Source organism: Prunus mume, linkage group LG4, assembly GCF_029339155.1.
Source record: "Prunus mume cultivar Tortuosa linkage group LG4, ASM2933915v1, whole genome shotgun sequence".
NCBI classification, from domain to species: Eukaryota; Viridiplantae; Streptophyta; class Magnoliopsida; order Rosales; family Rosaceae; genus Prunus; species Prunus mume.
In genome coordinates, this window is record NC_142701.1 from 9,898,733 (window position 1) to 9,911,224 (window position 12,492).

The window sequence follows — 12,492 nt, forward strand, 5'->3', positions numbered from 1 at the left end:
TATTATACACGAAGGAGAATAAACTAACCGCCACCAGGGAAAAAAAAACTGACGTGGGGCCAAAGAGAAATACAGTGGGTTGATGAAGAAGAGTTAAGGGTGAGAAAGATAAGTGAGTGGGGTTTCGGAGGAGAGGGTTTTGCTTGCATTTTTTTTTTTCTATAATTTTCCTGGAAAATGGGGCAGAGAAAGTTGCACCCAAAAAATAAACATAGAAGAATGACAGGTCCAACAGAGAGGATGAAGTTGATGTCTTTATTGTACACCGAAGAGAGGAAAGTTAAGGAACTAAACCTCTCCTGCTGTTGTAAAAAGATTTTTTGAGAGATTTTTTCAATCCCCACCACACTAAGTCTTTTTTTATTTTTTATTTTTTTAAGAGTGAACTCCATCTAAATCTTTACAAAACATTTTAGCTAAATATAAAACAAGTCTTTATAAAACATCATATTCATATCCTTTTTTTTTTAAAAAAATAGAGAATTCCAAGTCTTTATAAAAATTTGTTCATCAATCAAGTTTTGTGCCTTTAAAAATTGTATCTCCGTTGAAAAATTCATGACCAGTGTACGCACACTATCACGGTAACATTGTCACATCTTGGGATCGGCTCCACTGTAGCATGATATTATCCTCTTTGGGCTCCCTTCTTTGCCCTCACGATTTTGTTTCTAGGAGCTCATGAGCAACTTCTCAATGAGTCACCCATTTTGGGATTGCTCTAGCCCCAACTCGCTTAACTTTGGAGTTCCATGACTTGTGTGAGCTCCCAAAGGTCTCGTCTTTAGATGAAGGTGGGCATGTACATATAAGGCACATCACCCCCTCTCCGTTGGTTGATGTGGGATGTTACAATCCACCCTCCTTAGGGGCCCAATGTCCTCGTCGGCACACTCGGACCACATGGCAGAGTGACTTTGATATCAAATTGTCACATCCTAAGATCGACTCCGCCGTAGCACGATATTATCTGCTTTAGGCCCCTCTCTCTGCTCTCACGGTTTTGTTTATGGGAGCTCATGAGCAACTTCGCAGTGGGTCATCCATCTTGGGATTGCTCTAGCCCCAACTCACTTAACTTCAGAGTTTTCATGACTTCAAAACTAGCGAGCTCCTAAAACACCTCGTGCTAGATGGAGAGGTATGTACATATAAGGCACATCACCCATTCTCCGTTGGTTGATGCGGGATGTTACAAACATAAAGATTCGAACATGAACTTATTTGTCTACAGATCAAAGTCATTTTTCACTGGGCTAAACCTCGTTAGTACCAACTTTTTCTTAGTCAAATGATATTGGGAGAAAATATTGGAATAGGTTGAAAAAACATGTTGGGTGACATAAATTTATCTTTTTGTTTTGGGGGTAGAGTATTAACCCTGGACTTCCTCTAAGAGCATCATCAGTGAGGGGTTGTATAATAAGGTGTATGTTAAATATACACCTTTTGTGATTGAAATCACTCGCAATGAGGAGGTGTAAACCATTGTAAATTTGCATCACAACCGTGAGATGCAAATTTAGATGCACATGTACATCTTTTTTTACATCCCTTAGAGCATCTACAGTGGAAGGTGTATTTTCGGGGGTGTAAAGCTACTTTTACATCCCATTTACACCTCCGATGGTTGTAAATGTGATTTTTGCTACAGTAGGGAAGATGTAAATCTCAAGATATATACCTTTTCTGCTGTAAGTCTCACTTTTGTTCACTTTTTCTTACATTTTCTCATGTAGGTCCCATCTGCAAGAAATGTAAAAAAAGATGTATATGTGCATCTAAATTTGCATCTCATAGTGGTGATGCAAATGTACACTCGTTTATACATCTCCATTGCAGGTGATTCCGATCACAAAATGTATATATTTAACATACACCTCATTATACACCCTCCCACTGTGGATGCTCTTATAGGTAGGGCCTACATGAGAAAATGTGAACAAAAGTGAGCAAAAAAGTTGTTGAATGAAACTCACTTGCCCAAGATGCCCCGCTACAATAGTTGCAGGACCAAAACTTCATATGTGGCCCCATGCCTATAGGATGTCATCTCCCCAACGACTACATTGCAAAATTAAATGATGTAATTCCTGTTTTTGTTCAAAAACAACCAACAGACAACAGCTTTAATTTTTTCAAAATGAAATCAGGTCCAACAGTTCAGATTAAATGTACTTTACAATCCAATGGTTCTTTTTGAATGAAATCATATCTTCTCAGAATTCAAATATTTTTATGTCTATTTGTTCGAAAAAATAAAATGAACCTAACACACACAAAATTAATTTTATAAAGTTAACACAAAAATGAATTAAGACAAACAAAAGAAAATCAATTATACATATTTAGATTTACATCTTCCCCACTGGAGCAAAAACCACATTTACAACCCCCAGAGGTGTAAAGAGGATGTAAAAGTGGCTTTACATCCCCGAAATTACATCATTCCACTGTGGATGATCTAACAAAATAAATTTTTTTACAAAATATTTTCATAATGCAAACTTACACAAAATTACACCACCACGATGCTGATAAAACCCTTTATTGCAAACGTTATTTAGTTTGTTCTCACTTATTTATGGTGTTTGTGCTAAAATAGTCATTTTTCACAACTTTTATTCTATAATAGTCCATGTCTCATATAGTGTCTCTTTGTCGTTCCTATAGTGCCTCTTTAATGTAAAGGGACTATTTTAGAATAGAAGTTGTGAAACAGGGTGATTTTAGCCAATTTGACTTTATATTTTGTCTATAATTCATGAGGAAAAAATGTTGGAAATATCTCCTCATAGTCACTCATTTGGTACATAATTTTATCATTTGGCCCAAATCTTAGCACATATTACACACCAGTTTTTTCCTCTTTTATTTATTCTTGTCAGAAATAGAGCTTGGAGACAGAGGAAAAATGCTCATCATAATGTAATTAGTGGGGAGCCCTGATTGTGGGCCCTCTACATCATGATATTTGTGGATAAGCATGGCTCACCTCGAGTCCTATATAAAGTGCCCTTGCCACGTTTCTGTCGCTCTCACTTTCACATCCGGTTTGAGTTTGACTACAGACTACGCGGCTATTACGCGCTCTGCAGTCCGCACATAATTTTTTGTAAATGTTTTAAATAGTAATATTTATACTCCAATTTGAATATTTATAAATAAATAAATAAAAAGTATTTCTAATCCTAAATCCTAACCATCTTTTTAAACATAATTAAAATTTCATCAAGCTTTTTTTTGGGGTTAGTCTATGTAATGGGAGGGAAAATTGAAATGAGTTAGTATTAGAATAACATCATTGGTTGGATCTAAATAAAATTTAAAAAATATTCATATTAAATTAAATATGTGAGTATAATTTTTCAGTTTTGTGAAGGGTCCAAATTTGAATTCCCGTCACAAAAACCGCACCAACAATTATTAAAAAGTTGAAAAAGAAGATAATATAGTATATTAGAGAGATGAATGAAAACTTGAAAAAAAAAAAACAAGTGTTTAATTGTTATTTGAATGACTTAATGATGTCATTAGAACGACATAACGTTTGAATATAGACACGACGAAACTTCAGAATTATATATTGTTATTTTATTGCTAGACTATGAATGTTGTCACAATGTAATCCTTTGATGCAATTTAGATGTGAAACGCTAATGTTCATGTCATTTTCTTATTAAATGACATGACAACTACATGAAAATAAAAAATATAACCCAGACTTGTGAGAAACGAGAGGAATCCGCGGTGGGTTCCTCCACTCTCCCGGTGTACATATATCACCGACCCATCCAACGACAACTAAATCATTACCACTCCCTGTCCTAGCTATGTTGTCGTCTTTTTGTGGTCATTGTCGCAAACAATGGGCTTAAATAATTTTCCTTGTATTTCAATGTCTAGCTTTTTATTTTGAGTATCCATGTTGACATTTCATCTCTTTTAGCCATTTGTACATCAAATAAAATGTTTTACAATTTTGTTTATACTCACAAATAGAGTGTACAAGGTTAAAAGAGGTGTGTTAAAATCACTTGTAATATTTTATGATCAGAAAAAAATCGTAAATTAAAGAGGGATGTGACACCATAATTGTATTCGTGAATCACTTTCTTATAATCAATTACACTCTATCTGTCGTTTTTCATAAATAAAAGAAGAAACTGAAAAAACTTTTGATGACATTACTTTATATCTCATACATTTCAATTTTTTTCTGTGACAAATATGGACTTCAACTTTGCCCAAATTGAGCAGCTTTCAAAGGTTGAACTGGAAATTGGAGTATAATGAATTTATAACATGTTTATTTATTAGAATGGGTATTGAAATGATTCTAATTCCTGCTTTTCCTGTGCTTACTAACACATGAGTATTGGAATCATTACAATTCATGACTTCCACTGTGTTTATTAACACATAAGGAATAAAAGATTATGTGGGTTCCACTTTAAAATTTGTAATAGAATGTCCTCAAATTAGGTAATGGAATCAACTAGAGGAAGTAGTTAATTTGATTCCAATACCTTGATTCTCTTATCTAAATTCCCCAATTTATTGCTTCTTCCATTCTTGATATGTAAACATGCTTAATAGAATCAGTGTGATTCATTTAAAAAAATTCATCACAGCGAAGTGAAGAAGATTGTAATGTTGGTAACCCAAAAGAAAAAGTTTGGGTTACCATGGGGATAGACAGTAAGACGTTGTAGTAAACTCAACCAATCTTTTGCAAAGGGAAGCCCAAACGATGGGTTGTCCGTGGCCCATATCAATCTTTTCCTTCTTGTACGAAGCTTGAGCAATCAAAATCTAGCACAAGCTTTGCTTGGGCCAATCATGTTTCTTCTCATTCTCAATTATAAGCAAACAAGCCCTCAAAATTAGGCATCCTATGGTAATTCTCAAAAGTCAAATTTTACTTTGGAAATTGACTTCATATGATGCGTCTAGTCGTAATTTTCCTAATAAGTAGATATGTTATAGATAATGCGTACAGAAAACTAGTTAAATCTCTAGTTTGGTGTTTCTTTTATGTTTAGCTTAAAAGATCAAGAAAATGACAATTGGTTAGCCCTTGTAAAGGCGAGAAAATCGGTTCGAATCATAACAAGTGAAGTGGTCGATCCTTTCATTGTAATTAAACAAGATAAAAAATAATAATTTAGAGAGCATTGTGCTTGGTGAGTTGAAGAGTAAGCAAACAAATGTCTCCATGGGCTAAATTTATCTCCATTGTTGTTTTTCTTAGGCAGCAGCAAAAGCGTGGCCTTCATTTGTGTTGGTCACTGAACACGGAAAAGGGTGTGAAGTTATCCAAGTCATAAAATAACAAAGGGAGATAAAGGACATGGAATCCAAGAAACGTAAAGGCGATGGGTACTAAACTAAGTCATAAACTCCCTCACGAACTTGTCATGATATTTTACATGAATATCTCTCTCCTATATAAGCTGGTACCACCCCTTCAACTCCTCTCACCCCTTCAACTCTACTCTCTCTCTCTCTTTTCTACCGAAGCTGGTTTTCGGGTTCTCTTCCACATCACCACCACTCTCTGTAGGCTGAGTTATTGTTCATGGAGTGAGACCTGCTGTAATAAGAAGTGACGTAGGCAACTGAACCATGAGCTAATAGAATTATGAGAGTGAGGATTCAAAGTGTGAGAGTGAGGGAAGTTGACACTTGACACTTCCTCAGTCTCATACTTTGAATTCAAACTCATAATTCTATTAGCTCATGGTTCAGTTGTAGTTGATACAACGAATTTCTCTCCGATATAAGCTGGTACGACCCCTTCAACTCTTCTCTCTCTCTCTCTCCTCTACCGAAGCTGGTTTTCGGGTTCTCCTTAAGGCACGGCAGTGGCCAATATGATCCCCGGCTGCCAGGACATGCACGTGCTTTTCCACATCACCACCACTCTCTGTAGAGGTTATTGTTCTTGGAGTGAGACCAGCTGTAATAAGAAGTGGCGTAGGCATCCACCATCAAAGTGCCAATGGCAGCAACCAAGCCCAGTGAAGGGAAAAAAAGAAGGAAAAAACACATTTCTCCTGTATGGAGTTGCAAAGAAACTACACCCAATCGAAGGTATTTCTTTTACACAAGATTCTTAGATTTAAGCTACATCATTTTATGCAAATTATAGAGAAAGAAAACACAAAACTTCAGAAAAAGAACCAAACAAATGGCCCAAAAAAGGAAATTAAATTATAAGCATTAGCCTGCCTTGCCTACGCCCATATGGCTAAGAAAGACATGCAGCCAGCCCCAAGAATAAGAGATCATAAATTAGCCCCAAAGTGTTGGTTGAAAATGATGAAAGAAATCTTTTTTTTTTCTTTTTCTTTTTTACAAAGAAAGTCTTCTGGTTCAAGTCCCATGCATTAATTCAAAAAATTGATGGAAGGCCAAGGCAGCTACTAAGGTCTTATGGTGGCCAGACTTCCAGAAACACCTAAAGAAATTCCTATGATAATGGAGTGGACAACAATACCCAACTCCAAAACCTGCAACAAAATAAAAACAAAACAATAGTACTTCACCACTAATTAACTAGTACTTGTAAGTAAATAAAACATAATGGATTAATTAATATTACCTGAGAAATTACTCTATGGCTAAGAAGTTCAGTTGTAGTTGAAAAGTGTCAACTACAACTGAACTATGAACATGAGCAAGAGTTGCGTGAGTATGGACAAGCTCTTAAAGTTAATGCTCTTCAACATCACCACCATGAGCATGAGCACTTCAAGTGGTGGTGATGTGGATGAGCATCAACTTCAAATGTTTGTCCATACTTAAGCAACTCATGTTCATGCTCATGGTTTAGTTGCAGTTGACACTTCAACTACAATTGAACTTCTTAGACATAGAGTAATTTCCCAGGTAATATTAATTAGGGGAATGCTAGCAACATTCTCTCCAACCTTCTCTTTTGGACCTTCTCCCTTTTTAGCTTGACATGTGTCATTCTCTTTACACTTAAAGCAATGTCATTAATATATTATACAAGCTAACTTTTGCTTTCCAAGTTTACCTTATTAAATGCATTCAATTTATCCCAAAAAAATTCACAACTTTCTTACCATCTTATTAAAAAAAAATTTAATGACAATTTTTTATTTATTTAAGAAAATGTCTACTCTTTAAAAAAAGAGGAAATGTCCCTTTTTTTTTAACGTCAAGTTTAGACTTTTTTTTAATTTAAAAAAAAGGACATTTCCTATTTTTTTAAAAAGCAAAAATTTTCTTTAAAAAAAATAATTTACGTTAAAAAAAATTTAATAAGATGGTAAGAAAGTTGTGAAATTTTTTTGGATAAATTGAATACATTTAATAAGGGTAAACTTGGAAAGCAAAAGTTAGTTTGTATAATATATTAATGATATTATTTTAAGTGTAAGGAGAATGACACATGTCAAGCAAAAAATGGAGAAGGTTTGGAGTTGGAGATTGTTGTCCATTCTATTCTTATAGGAATTTCTTTAGGTGTTTATGAAAGTCTGGACATCATAAAGCCTCTATAGGAGCTGCCTTGTCCTTCAATCAGTTTTTTGAAGGCATAGGACGTGAACAAGAAGATTATTTGTAAAAAGGAAAAAAAGAAAAAATATTTTCATCATCATTTTCAACCCACACTTTGGGGCTAATTCTCTTCTTCTTGGGGCTAGCTGCCTGTCTTTGTTAGTGATATGGGCTTAGGCAAGGCACCCTAATGTTCATAATTTTTCTTTTCTTTTTTGGGGCCATTTGTTTGGTGTTCTTTTTTTGAAGTTTTGTGGTTTCTTTCTCCATAATTTGCTCTCAGAATCTTGTGTTAAAGAAATACATTCGATTGATGGTGTAGTTTCTTTGCAACTCCATACTGGAGAAACGTGTTTTTTTTTTTTTCCTTTATACAGTCCAACTTTCATCTGAACCATTAATCTAGTTGATTCCTCTCCCATGCATATGCATCAATGTCATGGTCCGCCAATTCTTTTCTATACAGAAATTATTCTAGTTGAGAAATGCTGAGGAAGTTTCCCTTTGAGAAAGGATTTTTGGATCTTTCAGTTATGTCTTTTGGTTTCCTTTGTTTCTCATATTTGGTTATCACGTTAGGACAATCTCAAAATCATTAATAAGCTTGACGGAGCACAACTCTTGATGAATAGTTGTGACTTACGTGAAAGGTTACCTCTTAATGAAGAGATGCAACCAAATTAAGGAAAGCGGTGCTTTAAAGACTTTACATGCCAATTCAAATGCACTGGAATAGATACTTTATAAATAGAGGTTGTACATATGCATGAAAACATAACCTATATATATATATATAACAAGAAAATACTCTCTCTACCATACCTCCATTGTTTTCTAGAGAAACTAAACCACTAGAAACTAATTTTTGCAGTTTCAATTTCTAATTCATCATTAGTGTGTTTGGGTTTGCCTGTGTTTTTGGGTGTGCAAGTATTAGTCAGGGTTTTTTTTTTCGGTCGAAAGTGTTAGTTAGGGCGTATATTTGTATATCTCCTAAAGGTTGTGGGGTGCAAATAAAGTCTGAAAGACAAGATACCTACGTGCCTTGAAACAATATTTTATCGTACCATAACCCACAAGAACTATACAACAAAAGTCAGACCCATAACCCACATTAACGTTGTAAGTTGTAACCAAAAGCATTAATTGGTGATTTAGCCCTAAACTTCTACCTAACTTTTGATTTACACCTATCCTTTTTTTTTTATATAGAAAATTAAGGATATGAACTTTTTTACGCCAATTTCCCTATTGCCGTCTAAATTCTCAACATTTCATCCAATTTGCTGTTAAATATGAGGACAAATTGATCACTTCAATGTTAAAGTAAAATAAAATAATTTGAAATAACAATGATAACAATAAAGTTATAAAAAAAAAACCCCGCCACCCACCTCTCTCTCTCTCTCTCTCTCTCTCTCTCTCTACAAGCCCTTCTTCCCCAAATCTCAGCCTCCTATGTCCTCCTCACAAATCACACCACCACCCATTCTCTCTCCCTTGACTTCTCTCTCTGCCTCACTGCAACCAAAGCTCTAACACATCCCATACAACAACACCAAAACAACCACCATATATTTGAACAAAAAAAAATCCAGATGCACATATTTGAACAAAAAAAAAACAAAAAAACAAAAAACAAATCTATTTGAGCAAAAACCGCACCAAGGGCGGGGGTTGTGGTGAGGTGGGTGACTTTGTGGGTGTCGGGGCTGAGCGAGAGATACAATGAGGGAGAGACTTGCGGGGAAGAGGAGAGAGAGAAGGAGAGGAAGAAAAGAATAAAAAGGGGGAAATGAGGAAAAAAGAGTATACAAATTTATAAATAAACTCAATTCTAGACATGTATTTATAAAAAAAAACCCAAACACTATTTAAACATAGAAACACACCCAAAATCAACTTCAAAGTCAACTTTTTGGGTGTGTTTATAAATGAGTTTTGAGTATGTGTAATGATGAGTTTTGGGTGTGTTTATAAAGTGTTTTGGGTGTTGGGTTTTTTTATAATTTCAACCTCTATTTTGGATGTTTTAGTGAAACTCCCGAAAGAGTAAGAGAGAGAATCGGGATGTGTGTTGTGAATCCTTTTTCAATTTTATTTATTTATTATCACGTAAAAGTTAACTAAAGATAACAATAAGACAGATGTAACTATTTAAGAGTGGAGGTGAGCAAAACTGCTCCCTTTTCTAAAGTAGTTTATCCTTTATTGCAACTGTATGGGTAAAATTGAAAAAGTGGAAATTCATTAAAATGATGGGTATCGGCAGTAAGAAATTGAGTGCAAAATATCCCCACTCAATCGTATGATTTTAAAAAGAAAAAAAAAAGGGGTTTTGATTTGTCCCTAGGAAAGCTAGTTTATAGTAGTAAAATCTAGTCTCTCTCTTTTTAGGTCGAAAGTAGTAAAATCTTACTTGAAAGGCCTGGTTTTGGTTTGAGTCTTAGGGTAAATTGCCCAAGGGTTAAAAACCCATTATGATCTATGTACTGCGGATGCGATGCGATCAACTTAATTACACTCTTTGACTAGAAAGAAATTGGGTATGGCAAATTCTTTAACATTGATTATGGGTTAAGCTACTTACCTAACGTTGCAGATCCTCCACCTTTCAACCTCAACCAACCCAAAAGGCATATTTTGAGCCATCGTCAACCTCTCATAACTCAAAGTTTCTTCTTCTAGTTGTCAGGACCAGTAAAATCTGTGGTTGGCAAATTGGTGCATAGCCTAACTTAGTCGACATGTGCTTTCTGACTGACTAATTGAGCTTATGCAGATTTTCGTGGTGCCTATGAACTTGCTTCAAAACGTCACTTTAATGTGTATCACGAACTAGTGTCTCCGTTTGGGTTGGGGGGGTCCTCATTGATCTATAGCTGAGCTGTTTTTTGCTAATGTAATGTAATTATATATGTGTGCAATCAAATTCTTAATTACTACAACCACTACCTATATGTTTGGATTGGGAGTAATGTTATCTTACAAGATAGTTCGTTATACTATATTGTCGGATTGCGACACGATTCATTATTGTTTGTATGTATAAGACAATGTTTGACCTAGTATATTACTCCTAGTACTGTATAGGTAGTGGTTGAATGTACAGGATTGCAATTACATTGTAGTTAGCATTCGAGGATGGGTCGAGAATTGGGATAGACATTATTTTATGTTGGGTTGAGTCAGACTTGGGTTTCAATACCTTAGTCTAAGCTCATCCACATGAGCCGAGCTTTTTCAGGGTATTAGGCCGGGTTGGGGCCGCCCATGAAAATATTTTTCTTATTGAAAATGAAAATATAGTCAACTATATTCAGGCTTAATTTATTAATATTCAATTGGATATCACGGGTTCGGGCTGGTCCTTTTTTGCCTGCAGATCACAAGAAATTTTCAATATATATAGGACATGTGGAATTATTCTTCAAATTACTGCATTGCTTTCTATGACATGTGGCTGGCTGCAGCCTGCAGTGGAACTATTTCACATGTCCTCTGACTATTAGATGGTGCACCATCCACGTGGTGTACCAAAAACACCCGAAAATTACTCGCAAATCACGGATTAAATAATGATCCCTAATTGGGTAGGATTTGAAAAGAATAACAAGTTAGAGAGCATTGTGCATAAGGAGTTGAAGAAAACATGTATTTTAATCCCTAAATATCCCTCCAAACCATGATGAAACCATAAAATCACCACTGTTGCTATGCAAACGACGAAACTAAATTATTATTTTTCCATTCAATGCAACTAGCAATAGGTAGGCAATCTCAAATGACAAATAATTTAGCTTTCTTACCTATACTATATACTTCAAAAAGATTCAGAAGATAGATCCAAAAGTTGCCCGACTTTTTCCCTCAAGTGTAGAGTTGTTATAAACATATGAATTGATGGTTTACAATTAACTCATGACAATTATTGAGTGCCCACTTTGGTGTAAGGTACAAAGCCGCTTTCAAAGATATGTGGAGCTAGCTAACAGCTGCTTCTGTAGTCTTCATCATGTAATAAAAACTACAATATATGCTTGCAAAATCTCCTAGAACCTAATAAAGTTGCAACTTATAATAGACTGATTCTTAGTTTTTTTGCACGTTAGCAACAAAATCTGCGATCAACATTCAATTTCTTTCTTATTTTTGGTACAAGTCGAGCTGTCCAAATGGGTCCTTCAAAAGCAAAAACTATGTCATATTTTTATAGATTTCACTCCTTAAGATAGGAGGACCATCGTTGTAAATTAAGAACATGTTTAGAGCTATCTGTGTAATAAATAAGTACTTTTGTTTATAAGCGTTTTAATTAGAAACATTACAAACTTCTATTAAAAATCCTATTACTCTTTGAAAAACCACTTAAAAGTGTTTTGTGAAAAACAGAAAAGCGCTTTTATAACCTATAAATACTTTAATTAATTTTTTAGAAAATTTGACATAGATCCAAATTCTCATTTAAGAGTTGGACTTAATCTTTGGATTTTATGTCCAAGTACTTTGACTTGAATGCCACATAAGATTACATTACTCTTTAAATTTTTTGATGTAATCATATATATTTTTTCTTTTAAAATCTATGTTTCTATTCCAATTATGCCCCTATGATTTAAATTGGGAAAGACTAATTTATATCATAATAATTAGCTAATTAATACATCTATGAGTAATGCTATACTTACCACATTTTTATCCCACATTTTTATACCACATGATGTGGCATGTCCATATCATATGTCATATCAATTAAATGAAGGGAGTTTCACTAAAACACCCAAAATGGAGGTTGAAATTATAAAAAAACCTAACACCCAAAACACTTTATAAACACACCCAAAACCAATCATTACACACACTCAAAACCCATTTATAAACACACCCAAAAAGTTGACTTTGAAGTTGATTTTGGGTGTGTTTCTATGTTTAAATAGTGCTTGGGTTTTTTTATAAATA

General features: G+C 34.6%; 1 long non-coding RNA gene across 1 annotated transcript; it reads left to right on the plus strand.

Moving 5' to 3' along the window:
• The first annotated feature begins 5,476 nt into the window (after positions 1-5,476).
• LOC148917866 (uncharacterized) lies at positions 5,477-10,849 on the plus strand. Its single transcript, XR_016126144.1, has 2 exons — positions 5,477-6,096; positions 9,984-10,849. It is a non-coding gene; the product is annotated as an uncharacterized LOC148917866 (long non-coding RNA).
• The last annotated feature ends 1,643 nt before the right edge of the window (positions 10,850-12,492 follow it).